The following is a 14,294-nucleotide window of genomic DNA, read 5'->3' on the forward strand; positions in this document are numbered from 1 at the left end:
TCCAGGAAGGTACAAATTAGCCTGCACAGATTACCCCATAGATTATGAAGTCTTTCCTATTTACATTTCAAAACTGTGCAGTGTAATAATGGAAAGGTAGGGCAGTTGTGCCTCATGCAGCAAGAGGAACTCTCTTCTAGTCTGAGAATCTTGAAGTGTAAGGATAAATCACTTAAACAAATTGCCTTCTTTTGCCTCCCAGTTTTGCCCTCTTAGCCTCTTTACAGTTTCAACATTGCCTTTAAACAAGAAAGGCTGTTAGCATGTCCTGAGCTGTGGATCATCTGTGGATCTTTGTCAAACACTTCTGACCTGGAAATCTCAAAGCTGACCTTTTCCAACGGAGACACAGGCAGCCACAAATCCTCAGTTAGCTTTAAGCTATAACACAAGTTTTGTACACTCTGGAAAAAATGAAATCCTCATAAAAAGGTTCAGTCCTCTTGAGTCTGGGAGCTGCAAGCTGGTTTCCTTAAGGTTGTGGTACACCCACTGGTTTTGTCCATGAAACCCTTTATGATCCTGCAAGTAACAACCTTGGTAGATGAGGATTCTCAAGTATATGATATTTTAGCTACATAAGAAATATTACCCTGAACATTATAAACACTCACATGAAGGTATAGCTTGATAGGCATGGAGATACCAAAAAAGTAGCTAATAATTTTATCCACATGTCCTTCTAACTCTATAGAAGGGTCCTGTTTTACATCATCTCTTTTTCAATTCTCAGTCACATTACTAGGTGTAGAAAACTGTGAATCGAAGGTGTCAACAAATTACTCCCATGTTTATCTACAGCTGCCCGATAGAAATGTCATTCCCAGCACTGTCCATCTTTCACCATTAACTCTTTCTTCTTGGAATTAAAAAAAAAAAGTCTTTTCAACTTTTATTGTTAGGAGTGTCTGACATTTCTATGTAGTTGCACAGGGGAGATAGTGATTACTAGGGAAAATACTATTTTTTTTCTACAAAATTATAGAAAGAGCCAATCAAATCCAAGAAAATTGCCTGCTCAACATGTTCTAAAGTAACATCAACCAGACAACATTTGACAGACTTTGATCAATACAGATCTATTGCTGCGAACTTGGGTAAGTTTCTATCCAAGGATCTGCCTGTAGCAGCAGACTTCTTACATGGGACATCTTTGTGCTTCCTGAGAACTGAAAGCCTCTGTTAACTTAATGGGACATTTTTAAATATGCTCATCAGCAAGATCAAGCTTGTCTGCAACAAGAGGCCATGCAGAGGCCATGGCAACATGCAAATCTTGATCCTCTAGAAATCCATCAGTGATGGACTGAGTTGCCTCTCAAATCCACTGTGGCTCATTGATGTTGTCAGCAGTTTTAACAATAAAATTATAATTATTATGTCCAAATCTATTAATTTAAGGCTTTCCTGTGGCAATGCATTAAAACCACTGTTGACATTTATTTGTAAAGTGCTTGTTTTAAAATAAAATAATAATTATCTGTAATTTTGCAAAGAACTCTTAAAGATTAATATTTTTTGGTTAGCATCCTGGAAAGGACTATATATATCAGCATTTTGGACTAAATTATACAGCCTTTTACCCCAGCCTAGGGCAGCAGCCTAGACAGCATTGTCTATTTGGACTATGTGTCTTTACATGGCTTGACTGCTATGAAAACCCATTCAGATGGACACCTCCTGACAGCTGTTTGGCTGACTGTAACTTACTTGCTGATATTGAAATGGGTTTGTGTTTGATAAAAAGGCGAAACATCCCCATTATTGGTGTATCCTCCTTTCCAGTCTTACCAGATGCAGTGGGAACTGGGTGCCTCTGGAGACTGAGCTCACTTCTTCATCCCTCTCATATTGCATGTGGCAAAGGCAGCAGTGGGAAGCTTGCTGTGGGCTGCACATTCTCTCATTTCCACAGCTGGCACTTCCTCCACACACAGCTGGCACTTCTAAGGAGTCCAGTCCAAAGTTTTTGTAGGCCCCCAAAGTTTTTGTAGGCCCCAAAACTGTTTACTTAAAGGTCAAGTAGTGTGTACCTCAGAAAAAACAATGAAGAAGTATTTTCACTATGAAGACACAGGCTGGTGTTCCTCAGTGCACAATTTCCTGGATGGCATGAGTCAGGTTGTACCTTTGTGCCACTCACAAGCCACCACTGCACATGCCCACCACCTGTAGGTGTTGTAATTGGCCAGCTTTAGAATAAAAATATCTTCAGTTGCAATAAAATCATGAACCTAAAGCAGTCATTTTTGTTAAGAAATGTAAGTCCTTTTCATGTGAAGCACTGTAGCTTTAAGGCAAAATGTTTTACTTTCTCCTTTATGGTCAATGACATCTTCTTCAACTACAGCCATGTGGGAGCAAAGGAGACGCCTTTGGCTTGGGGTTTGTGTTTTTATAAGTGGCATGTGTAAGTAATGTATCAAGTATATAACAGTTCCAGCAGGCTGAAAATTTTACATTTGACATCAGCTTCATTTTTCTCTAAGAGCTAAGGAGGCAGCTTTAAGGGCTACACTGTTAAAGCTGGTTTGGACACTGTTAAATAGCTGTATTGTTTTTGTGTAACAACACAAGAATACTGTGAATTTGTGAGTACCATATCAAATTAAAATAGGAAACTGTCTGAGGCCTGGCTAGAAATCAAATTGTTATTGTATCCATTTATGGAGGAGGAAAAGAGATTTCTGCAAGATTAATCATATATAAATATATATCACATAATAAAAGTGTTGCCTGCATAGGAGGATTCAGAAGAAGGGTGAGTTTACTGATCAAAAGAAGCTATGACATTGTCCAGTCAGGAGGAAAAAGAGGCACAAGTGACAAATTATATTACACTGGAATGGGGTCCTCACCTTCCTACAACTGTTGCAAAAAATATACTCACATAAAGCATAACATAAGTGAATAATTGTGACCATTGAACCTACTATAAATTTTGTTTAAACTCCACGTGTTGGGTGGAGGCAGTACACTTCAGGAAGAATCAGATGTTAGCATACTAAGTATCAGACCCTTATCCTTTTTTTTTTTTTTTTCTTCTGAACAGCAGCATGATAATGAGAGGAAGGATAAGATGTTAAACTTTCCTTATAAAAAAACAAGGCACTTGTCATAAAAATATATTTTAAGAGTGCAAGATATACACATGATGCATTCTACAGCTGTTCTTTCAGAAGGCTAGAAAAACGCCGGAGTCTAGTTTGTATGAGGAGCAGCAGACATTTAATTAATCTCAGCCCTAGAATTTTACAGCCAATATGTGGTCTCCGAACATCTCTGCTGTAGTTAGCTGAACATCTGTAGTAGAAAAACAGAACTTGACTAAATCCAAGTATTCCTGTACCCCTCCAAACCTTACTGCTTTTTGTCATTTCTTTAAATGTTTTTCCAAAGATTTGTATGTTCAGCTTCTCCCTGTCCTACCAGCTCCATTCATGAATCCACCCTTTCAGCCAGCCATGTGCTTTAAAATTTTTAATGAGCCACATATAAACAAAAACTAATTCAATACTGATTTAGCAGGAAAATAACCTCCTCCCACTTCTGCCCCAATCTTGTTTGTTCTTTCTTGCACACCTATCTGAAATGCTGGGGCAATTATGATAAAAGTAATGCCTCAAATGTTCTTTTTTTTTTTTTTTTTTTTTTCCTCAGTCAAGTTCTCAGTTGATGCAAATTGGGGTAGTTCCATGTGGGCAAACTGTTAGAGGCATAGCTTGATGAATTTACACATCTATAAATGATATTCCAGTACTGTAGGTGGAATATCTTTTTCCATGTCATCTAAGGAATAAACCAGAAAAATGTACTTCCCTAGACTTCAAAGTTAAAAATGTAAGAGTGATTAAAGCAAAATTTAAAGCAAATATTCACTTGCCAGATCTCACCTGGCATTCATGCACACACTGCACCTTTTAAGATATCAAGTTCTGGTTGCCATGTGCACGGATTTTTCCATCTGAATCCTGGTTGCCCTGAAACTCGGTAAAGAGAGAGAAATTTGCAGGTCCTCTGGGGCAGCAGCTCAGGGCAATGCTGTCAGATGCCACCACTGCCTGGCACAAAGCTTCCTCTGGCTTGCCCTTGCTAGAAATAGAACTCTTCACCATGAAAGTGAAATGTGGGGACCCTGCAATTTACCCTCCCTACAGGTAACATTAATCCACAAGTAAGATAATTCTGTGAAGACTTCTTTATCATGTATGTTGTCTAAGAAGGCACGTGGGTACTCCCATGTTGCAGCTTGGGTAGAAACATGAATGTGCTTTTGGACTGACTCTCCCCATCATCACCACTTCCTGTGCTTTTGTTTGCACCAGGTAGGGGTCATGGAGCACACAAATGGGATTCCTTTGCCATGAAACTAAACCAGAAGATATCTTCCCATGGGCATGCAAGATACAAGACTAGACTAGAGCTAGAGCAAATAAATCTGCCTAAAGGCATCCTGAGTGGATGTCATGTCCTTAATAGCATCTGCTCTGCTGTCCAGATCTACTCCTATCCAGCTGCACTGCTTCCTAGAGTGGATGGTCCTGCTTCTGCTGTTGAGGAACATCAGAAGGACACAAACAGGCTGCAGTGCCAGCTGAAGGCTACACCATCCTTTCCAGATGCAAATGCTTTAGACACCTTTTTTAGGCTAGAATGCTGTGTGAAGAAATAAGAGAATGCATATGTAAAACAGGGAATTTTCTGAATGCATTTTGCTGTCTTTAACAGCGGAAAGAATATATTTCAATGATTAGAGAATACCTTGTATTGCCTGTACTTCCATCAAAAGGGCCAGGAGGCTCCTGTGGCATTAAAATGCTATGTTAGTCTTATTTTGAAGGCTTAAATGGGCCTCAAATGGTGCATAAGGCTTACACTGGCCTTGGGCATTAGGGCGTAATTTGCCCTGAAAAGACCAAAAGTAAGTCTCATCACAGCTGCAATATTCATTTCTGGAATGTACCCAGCAGGTCTTATCCAAGCCACTACAGACAAGCACTTTGAGTTTTTCCAGTTCCTAATGATTACACAGTATCCCGGAGTCAGTTGGACAATTTCCACTGAGAGTGAAACCCTTTGTATTTAATATCCCCCTAAAATAAAAGTTGTATAAGAGAAGGGCCTCAGTCTTTTTCTTCTTTTATTGCTGTTGTTGAAAAGGTTAAGCCCACAGGGATTGGAGCACTGGGCAAATCTACAAAATATGCAGTACATCCTGCTGAACCAAAGGAGTCAAATCCTTTCCCATAACAACCAGCCTGGTACAGTAAAAGACTTTGTCTGGTGTTCCTGACCATACAGTACCATAGCGTGCCCAGTATTTCATTATGGTTTCTATTTCAGGGAGTTAAATGTTGGAAATCACTAAGTATCATGACTCCATCTTCACTATTGTTCCCTGAAGTGGATTCCTTAAAAAGGAATAGGTAGATCCCTCTGGAGCTCCATGACATGGTACCCCTTTGTATCACAGGAAATCATCTCCCTCTTTACTGATCACTCAGAATATCATCATGTCATGAAAAATTACAGCATCCATGTTTTGAAGACATTTGCAAAGAAACAACAAATGAAAGGTCCAGGAGATATAACATATGGACAGAGCAGAGAATAACTTGATGTCATATTGATCTGAACAACCAGTCTTCAAAATCTGTCTCTCATGATCTTCAGCAGTATCAAAACCAGAGAAGGTCCACTGGGCAACAACACTACTTGCAGTGTACATCATGCTTCAAAATGTCATTCCTATCTCTTGTGACCTGAAATAGATTTACAAAGCAGTGTACAAAACACATGCACCTATGCTGGTAGTCTGCCTTTCAAAGTGTTAGGAGAACTGGGCAAGAAACCTTTAAATCAACCCAAACTTTTGCGCTCCTATGTAGTCTGAGTTACTGAGATTTCATCATAGCCTCAAGGGTGTTTCCCAGATCACCTACCCTCACTCAGAAACCTTCCACTTCTCCCTTGTCTGTAATATTTTCAGATTTTTTTTTCTCCCTAGGGGACATTTTGAAATGTGCATGTTTTGGTCCAGGATCATAACCACACCAGGCAGCTTTCTTTTGTCCCTGATGTTTACTGTTTTTTTATATTCTCCAATATGAACTGAAAACTCTGTGTATTCAGGCCCTAGCCAGCAAACAGCATGACTTTCCATGGTCCATAAAAACTTACCCTTTCCTTGTGTAGGAAAACCATTCTCCCTTGCACAGAGCAGGAGTTCATGGCTTCAAAACATGGAAATCATATGGTGACATATTTGAAAAGAAAACATAAAAAAACAATGTGCCACCCACGACCCTTCACAACAAAAACCCACCCTTTTCATCCTGGAAAACTGACCAGTGCAATTATCTGGTCTCCCAAAAGGTTCCAGCTGTTTTTGTGTGAGGAAGGATGGGTGTTAGCACTGTATTTGTGTTTAGCAGCTCTAAGTCAGCCCATTGACCCTTATTATCTTCTTCTTATGTCTTATGCCCAATGCAGGGGGAAGGCCGAGGACATTAAAAGCAGTTTTTGCTTGCATCTCTTCCCCAGCTGTGGCTGGGAAGATCTCAAACCTGAACCTCCAGGTATATTTGCAGGAGAATGCAAATTAAGTTTGGAGTCTGTGTATGTTTGGGCATGGCAAGGGCCATGTGTTCACGTCCAAAATTCTCAGCTTGACCCACCTGACTCATTAAAACCAAGATTTTCATATTTCCAGGAAAGAAATCATAGCCTTTGTTAAGGTGTTCCATCTGACTTGTAATTAGAATTTATAGAATCATAGAACTATTTAGGGTGGAAATGACCTATAAGGTCATTCAGTCCAACCTTTAACCTAACTATGCTAATCTAGCTCTACCATTCATTTAGATATAGTCCCAGCCATTGTACCTTGTTAAACTTTTGCCTGATGGTCTCATGAATCCACTACTTCCTTTTCCTAGTTAATAAAATTATAGGTAACAGCCATGTCACTCTAACATTTTCTTTGGGAGGCTAAAGACAAAACTTTGTTTCTGTACAAAGATCTATTTTTCAATATTTCAGTTATTCTCAGGGTCCTTGTCTTATCTATCCTCCTTTAATTTCTTTCTAGATACAACACCTGGACAAAACAATGCTGCTTATAGCACTGTAAAATACACACAGCTTGACTTGTGGGAATTGTTGGGCAGAACATCCCACCAGGAACTCACATGACCTGATTAACAGCAGCAGCTTCTCCCTTTGCTTTGGTAGAGTCTCTGTTCCTCTAGACAGAATGTTCCTCACTTAAGGTCATGGTTTGCAGTATTTGTTTCCACACGTACTGCTCTGCTCAATACTTACTCTTTAGGACCCTAAATTCTTCATGTCAGTGGTCAACCCATTTTAAAGCTTAGGCTGCTAAAAAATATTTTATGATTTTAGGCCTATTTGCAGTCACTAATAAAAATAATAAATTGTGCTATGCCAAGAATTGTGTTCTTGGATACATAGCAGAGAAGTCTTGCTTGATAATGATTGCTTCTTTACAATCACATTTTGGCATCTATCAGTTTCCAATACAGTCAACATTTGCTGCATATTTTCCAGGCTTAGGCAAATCCGTATGAACCATACTGACCAATTACACTGTAATAAGGTTGATTAATAGCTGTCTGTCCTATAGTCACTTCCTTCTTCTTATCCTCTGTCTCCTGGTGTATTTGTCATTCAGGCCCAGGGATACCATCCAGAACATGGGGTTGGCGCCCCCATGTAAAGTAAGGATTCTGGAGTGGCACTGGCAAAGATGTGACCTCATTCCAGCTCTGCTTTGTCTGCTCAGACATGTTTCTGCTTAGAGGGAACAGATAGCACATTTCTCATGTACTTCAAAGAGACATAGAAAACACCTGTCTCTTCCTGTTTGCATCTTCTGAAGAACTCTTCTTCATCAATTCCCATTGCAGGGTTTTTTCTGCCTTATGTAGAATATCTGTCTGCACTTTTTGTGATCTTTAACTCATCACTCAGCTCATTGGTCCAGTTCAGACCAATATCTAGCGAAGAGCTACATAGCAGTCTCATTTTTTAAAGTGGTTTTAAGTATTAAGGTGAAAACATTGTGTGGGTGAGGAAAATCTGCATGCCCTTGACAAAAAAAGCCTTAATGCATATCATTATGCATTAGCTCTACTTTTCCTTGGAAGCCAAGACTGAGTGAGGCCCTGAATTCTCTTTTGTAGAGGCGTTTTTTGGATCTGTATGTTCATTTACAGTGATATGGAATAGTCCTCATTATAACAAAGGAATTATAATGCAGCAGTGTCTTGCTCCCAGTTTGCATATGTGGAAATTAATGGCAGTACAAAATGCCAGGCAGTGGCATATCAGACTGTTTTCTGAAGTATAACCCTGATGGAACTTTCTCCTCTCTCATTTGGCTAAACCTGTTTTAACAAGCACCTGGAATAGTTGAGCTCAGATGTTCCTGCTCTGTAAACCAGAGTGACTCCTTTGCATACTCCTCTTGAAGGAGTGACTAGCATGGGGCAGAGGCAAAATTCCAAAACAAAGCAAGCAGTCTCTGTGGGTCCATAAAAGCCACATGAAGTTGGAGCTTTGGTGGCTTTCATCATGTTGTGGTGTGAGTACTCTGTATTCACATGACCTGCTGAATTTTTGAGAGCTCTGCCATTTTTTTGAGTTTCAGACTCTTTGTGCAGAATTGAAGGCACTCCCTGTACATGTATATTAGTCTGAACAAGGTGGGGATTTTATCTTCTTTTCTCACGTTGGAACGCAAACCACTCTCATTCTCCAGCCTTTTTCTGTACACTTTGCTGGGCTACCAGGGAAACACTAAGGGAATTATTGGTCAATAGGTCTCATAGTAAAAGTCAGTAGCATTTCCCAATAGTAATTGTTGTGGGAAATACATGAATTCCTTTCACATTCTGAATCAGATCCTTTTTTTCCTTGAACCCATTCCTTAGATCTGGGGAATTCCAAAAAGTAGGGTTTTCATACTGGAACCAAACCCATCTGTATTGTTCATGGAACTGTCAAACTGCTGTTTTTACAATGTGTGATTCAGAGAACGCAGCCACCCACACTCTAACTGTAACCACAAGAGGCAACACTTCAGAACATCCTATCTGAGAATCCATCTATACGGACATTTCAGACAGACCTGAGGCTCCTTTGCTGATGCTTCGAACTGTCTGGATGCAAGCCAGCTCTAATTTAGAAGTCCTGCAGACATGTTAGCTCAGTTCTGTGTTTGAGCTAATATCAAAGCCCTTGCAATCATCTGAGTTGAGATGATGCCTTGTAGGTAAACCTCAGTTTTCAGGTGATTCAGAGTTGTGCTGCCTCCTTGGATGTCAGAGGAATTTTGCCTCAGAAGCAAAACATGTAAGGGACTTTGTGGGTTTTTGGTGGTGTTTTTTTGTTTGATTTGTTGGGGGTTTTTTTCTGTTATGCATGCAGCATAACCATTGCTCTTGCCCAACGGATTTTTCTGCAGAACTGATCATAAGTCTACAGCCAGTTTCAGGGAACCTCCTTGCACCCAGCATCCTTCTTGCTGAACATGAAGGAGTTCACTAACAACCCCCACCCTTGGCCTGTCTTTCTCTCCCTTCCTTTGTACCCACTCAAGCCTGGCCAAAATCCAGTCCTCAGCCTGTAGGACTCCTTTCCTAGTGCATATACTTTACAGATAAAAAACCCCAAAGACTTACATCAGAAGAAAAACACCAGAAACCCCCTGCCTGGAGTCACATGTCTTACCCAGAGGCAGTATCAAGGGGTTTTGGCTCTCAGTCTCAGCTGACAACAAGTTTGCACCTGAACAATTTAGAAGCAAAACCTTTTCAGGAAAAAGGCATCTGATCCAAAATACAGTATCAATTCCTTTGTTTAGTTTTTCTGAATCCCATGGTTTTGCATTTTCATCCTTCAATCCTTCTTACCAGAGAAATAAATCTCTGGTAATTTGAACACATATATACTCATCACTAACTCCCTATTCTGGTAACTTGTTCCATATTCTTAGTGCCATTTGCATTAAATAGTTCTACCCCGTTTCCTCCTCACTCCAAATGCAGAGAAACGGATAAACAAAGCTTAGAATAGCTATGTCTCACTGCACTTGATTTTTTTTTATTTGGAATCTAGGCAAATTTCAGGACTAATTAGGTAATTTTAGAGAAATTCCTGTAAAACCTTTTTTTTTTAAACTTCTTTAAACAAAATGAAACATGGAAGCATTCTGGATTATAACATGTAAACAGATGGAGAGATAAGATAGGCTTTGTTTTGTTTGAGACTCAGAAAGATACTTTAGGAACATTCCTTGTTGTTGCCAGCCTAGTTACCTTACTGAAATGCAATTTAAAGGTATAATTTACCAGCTTGCTTCACATTTCTACATAAGTGGGAGGAAAGTGGTAATGGGAAACATTTCTATGGGAGCTTAGCTGAATGATAATGAAAATTCTAGAGCCTTAGAGCAGTACAGCCATTCTGCTGTTTTTTTTCTGAAAACTCAAACCCCTGGATCACTGTAACTTTCACATCAAGTTGATTCTGTCTGTACCTTTGAGAAACCCACCCAAAAATAGACACACTAATAATGAAACCTCTCTTCTGTTAAAGGGTGTACTCCAAAAGGGTTTTTAGGTAGTGTCTGAATCTGGGGCTGGGACAACTGGTATTTACTGTCTCAGGCAACAGTGCTTAATGATTGTTAGCAGTATCTAATGACTGTGAATGTTCAACCTATATTTGCTTTGCTGTCTGTTTTGCTTCTGACTACCCCCACTAAAAAAGGCAAGAAAACCCTTCTGAAAGGCTGGGAGGTTTTTTGGGTTTTTTTTGTTTTTCTCAAAACCTTTTCAAAAAGGCTGCAAGATCTTTGCAACTTTTCAGTGCCCTTTCCAGTTCTCCTACCTCCATCTGGCAGCTGTTTTCTTAAAATGTCACCAACAGGTGCTCCATTTAGATTTCTGTTTCTCTCCATCACAGGTGTAATAGTGTCCTCTGCTCCAGCAGCACAGGTAGCATGGCCTCCTGCTGCCCTGGCTCTGTGCGGTGATTCTTTCCACCTCTTTCTGATGCCTGTTTACCTCCAGCAGCATTGCCCAGGGAAGGGTTTCTTTTGCTTGTTGTTTTACCTGGAAGCCCTTCACTGGCACAGAGCTGTGAAGGGAGACCTATTTGTTGTTGAAATGCAGGATACCAATTGCTGGAAAAAAAAAAAAAAAAAAAAAGAGCACAAAATAAAGAAGTTACCTTCAGCTTAATGGCTACAGGTAATTTGTTTTTTTTTGAAGGGCTGAGGTATTTTCTTGCTGTTCAGCATAACAACAATAAAAGTTCCTTAATTAAAAATAAATACTGATTTTGTACTTGGAAAGGTTAGTTTCTGCTTCCATAGATTTAAGATACTGTGGCTCTCCATCAGACTGTTCCTGGAAAACAGATGGTTCTCCAGCTGAAGGCCTACAGCACAGTGGTTTTGAAATATCCAGTAGCTCTTGCATATACATAAAATTCTCTAGACAACCCGGTTTAAGCACTGTGCTTGGTAAATAAGCATTTTCAAAAGGAAGGTTTTTATTCCCTTCCATAACTATGGTTTTTCATTTCTAGTTTCTCTACTTCCTCTCTGACCACCAAGTAGTTATTGAAAGAGGCTATGCAGGCCCAGTAGATAAACATGAAATCAGAAGAGTAGCAGATGAAATTCTTCTTAAAGGCACTTACACCAGACAAAGAGCCTGCATAGCATCTATTTCTCCAAGGTCCTCTTTATCAGAGGATTTGAGACTCAAAGTTAATTTGATTTTTGGCACTGCAGCAGAGAGTTCATCTTACTCTTCTTTCCAGCTCAAGTGGCCAAGAAAAGGGGGTACTGTAGCATCAGGTGTTGTGGCTGGAGTCACACAGAGAGCCTGGGCTGCAAGGACAAGTTCCTACAGCCCAGGTGTACTCAGTAATGGAGATGTTTTCATTTAAACAAGAAAGTCACCTTCTTGAGTAGCCAAGGACATATCAGACTGACCTGAGAACAAAGTGACCCCCATTATAATAAGTTATTTCCTCTGAGACCTACTGATGGCCTATAAAGGAGAAGATGACTTGGGCTTCAGTTCCAGATACATCAGGTGTGAGAGTCTAGAGTGTTATCCTGTTGACTGGGGGTGGTGAGGAGCTGCCTCGGCCCCTCCTCTTCCTCCAGTTACCTGCTCGCTGCACAGACCCTGCCCCATCCCAGCCAGAGATGCAGGAGAGCTGCCTGCCAGCAGGGGAGGGGGCAAGGTTGATGCCTCTCAGGATCTTTGGATCCCCTCATTAAAGACTGATTGAACCCCCCCATTACTTCATGCTGCTCAAGGCCTTCTCCTTCCTTTTTTTTTTTACCCTGTTTGGAGGCAGGTTTCAGCCTTTTGGATTGCAGTTTCATGGATGGTCAAAGCACACACAACAAAGTGAGCAGGCAGGCTGCTGTCACATCAGCTGGGCATCTTGGCTGGACCATGGTACGCTGTGAGGCCTCCAAACTGAGAGAAATGAGGAGTCTTTCAGATTTCCTTTTCTTTGCTTCTTTTAGTTCTTGGAATTATTCAGGATGTGTTGAATATGGCAGATGCTTATCCAAGCTCCACAGGCATTCAAAATTGCTTTGAGCTGGCGTTTTGAGTACCTATAAAATATCTACATGAGGGCTTTTTGGAAATGGCAGCAGAAGTTTCTCTGCATGTTCTCACACTCACATTCTATCTAAGCGCTTGAGGCCTTTCTGGAAATCCTAAATACCATTGAGAGTCAATGAGAAATGTCAATGGGATTTTCTAAAACCCCAAATAATTTAGGAATGAATTTAGTAATCCCTTGGAATGGTATGCTTTGGAATATCTGAGCAATGTGGGTTTATCATTCCAAGTCAGAGATGATTGTGGAAAATCTGTAAAAAGCCAGTTGCCTGAAAGACTTCAGCTAGCATAATTTATCCTCTTCTGCATCTCTACTTTAATTTGTTCTCAAATCTTGGAACAAAAGAACTCTTTACTAGCCAACCAATTCAAGAACGGTTTTCTTACATATGAAATTACATGCCTGAAAGCACGTGCCTGGAATCTATTAATACAATTGCTGTGATACTAAAAAGTTCTATTTCAAGCATTTAATATTAGGACTATGCTGACAGTACTTGAAAAAGTAAGATTTCACTAAGCATTAATTTTGGATGACACAATTTATTTTTATAATTCTGTTTGCCTAAACAAAAGCAAACTTGCCTAGCATAATTTTTCCTTTACTGATGCTAGCTGTACAAATATTTACTGACTCATCTAAGACAGGTTTTCAACTAGAGAAGTTTATATTCAGCTAAATAAGGTATTTAAAACAGTCATATACCATTAAAAGAAGAGATTTATATACTTGAAAACATAAATTTTACTTTTGTTGAAAGAGGCGGTATATTTGTTACATTCAGTTTTGATTTATGCTTTATTTTACATTGCAGTAAATAAGTTAATTTTGCTGCCTCTCAGCTCAAACTCAATTCAAATGGCAGTGCTATATAAGCATTCTGATGTTTTTTTCACAGTACTAGGGTTAGTAAAATGCCTCTAAAGGGTATTTTATCTAGGCTGACATTGAAAAAGGAGAATTATGGTGTGGGGTTTTTTTTTCTTTTATTTATGTGGGGTTTTTTGTTGTTTTTTTTTTTTTTTCCTGGAGATGTGGACTTGTCTCTAAGCTCTCAAATAATGCAAAAATAGTATTCTAGCACTGAAAAGATGCACAGTGTGCAGCAGTCTTTGTTTTAACAACAACCATCCTGGGAAACTAGTGATCCATCCTACAGGAGGAAGAGGTAAGGGAGGCACCCATTGTACTCGAAAGGCCATGAGCATAAAGTAGGGTCTTTTGGTAAAGATTTTTTTCTCATGTTCCCTCATTTTATCTGTGATTTAAAAAATAAAATTGACAGGTATAATGCTGTCAGCCAGAGCTTTGTTATAAGGAAGGCAGCACTAAGTCTTCCTTTCTCTTAAGCCCTGCTTTGTATTTGGATGATATGAAAAATGAGATCTAAATGCAAATGGAACCATTGTTTATTCTGACATTCTTCCCTATTTTTCTCTCATTTTTAGTTTAATTGTAGCAATGATTTTATGTTTCTAAGACTATGATTAATGAGACCAGTTCAAGTCCTTAACAAAACCAGGAATACCTCCTTGACATTTTCTAAGTCTGCACCAGATATGATATTCCCTGAACTGCAGAGGAGTCATCCGGCTGACCTCAGTGGTTTTGAG

This window comes from Calypte anna, chromosome 1 (genome assembly GCF_003957555.1).
Source record: "Calypte anna isolate BGI_N300 chromosome 1, bCalAnn1_v1.p, whole genome shotgun sequence".
Lineage (NCBI taxonomy): Eukaryota > Metazoa > Chordata > Aves > Apodiformes > Trochilidae > Calypte > Calypte anna.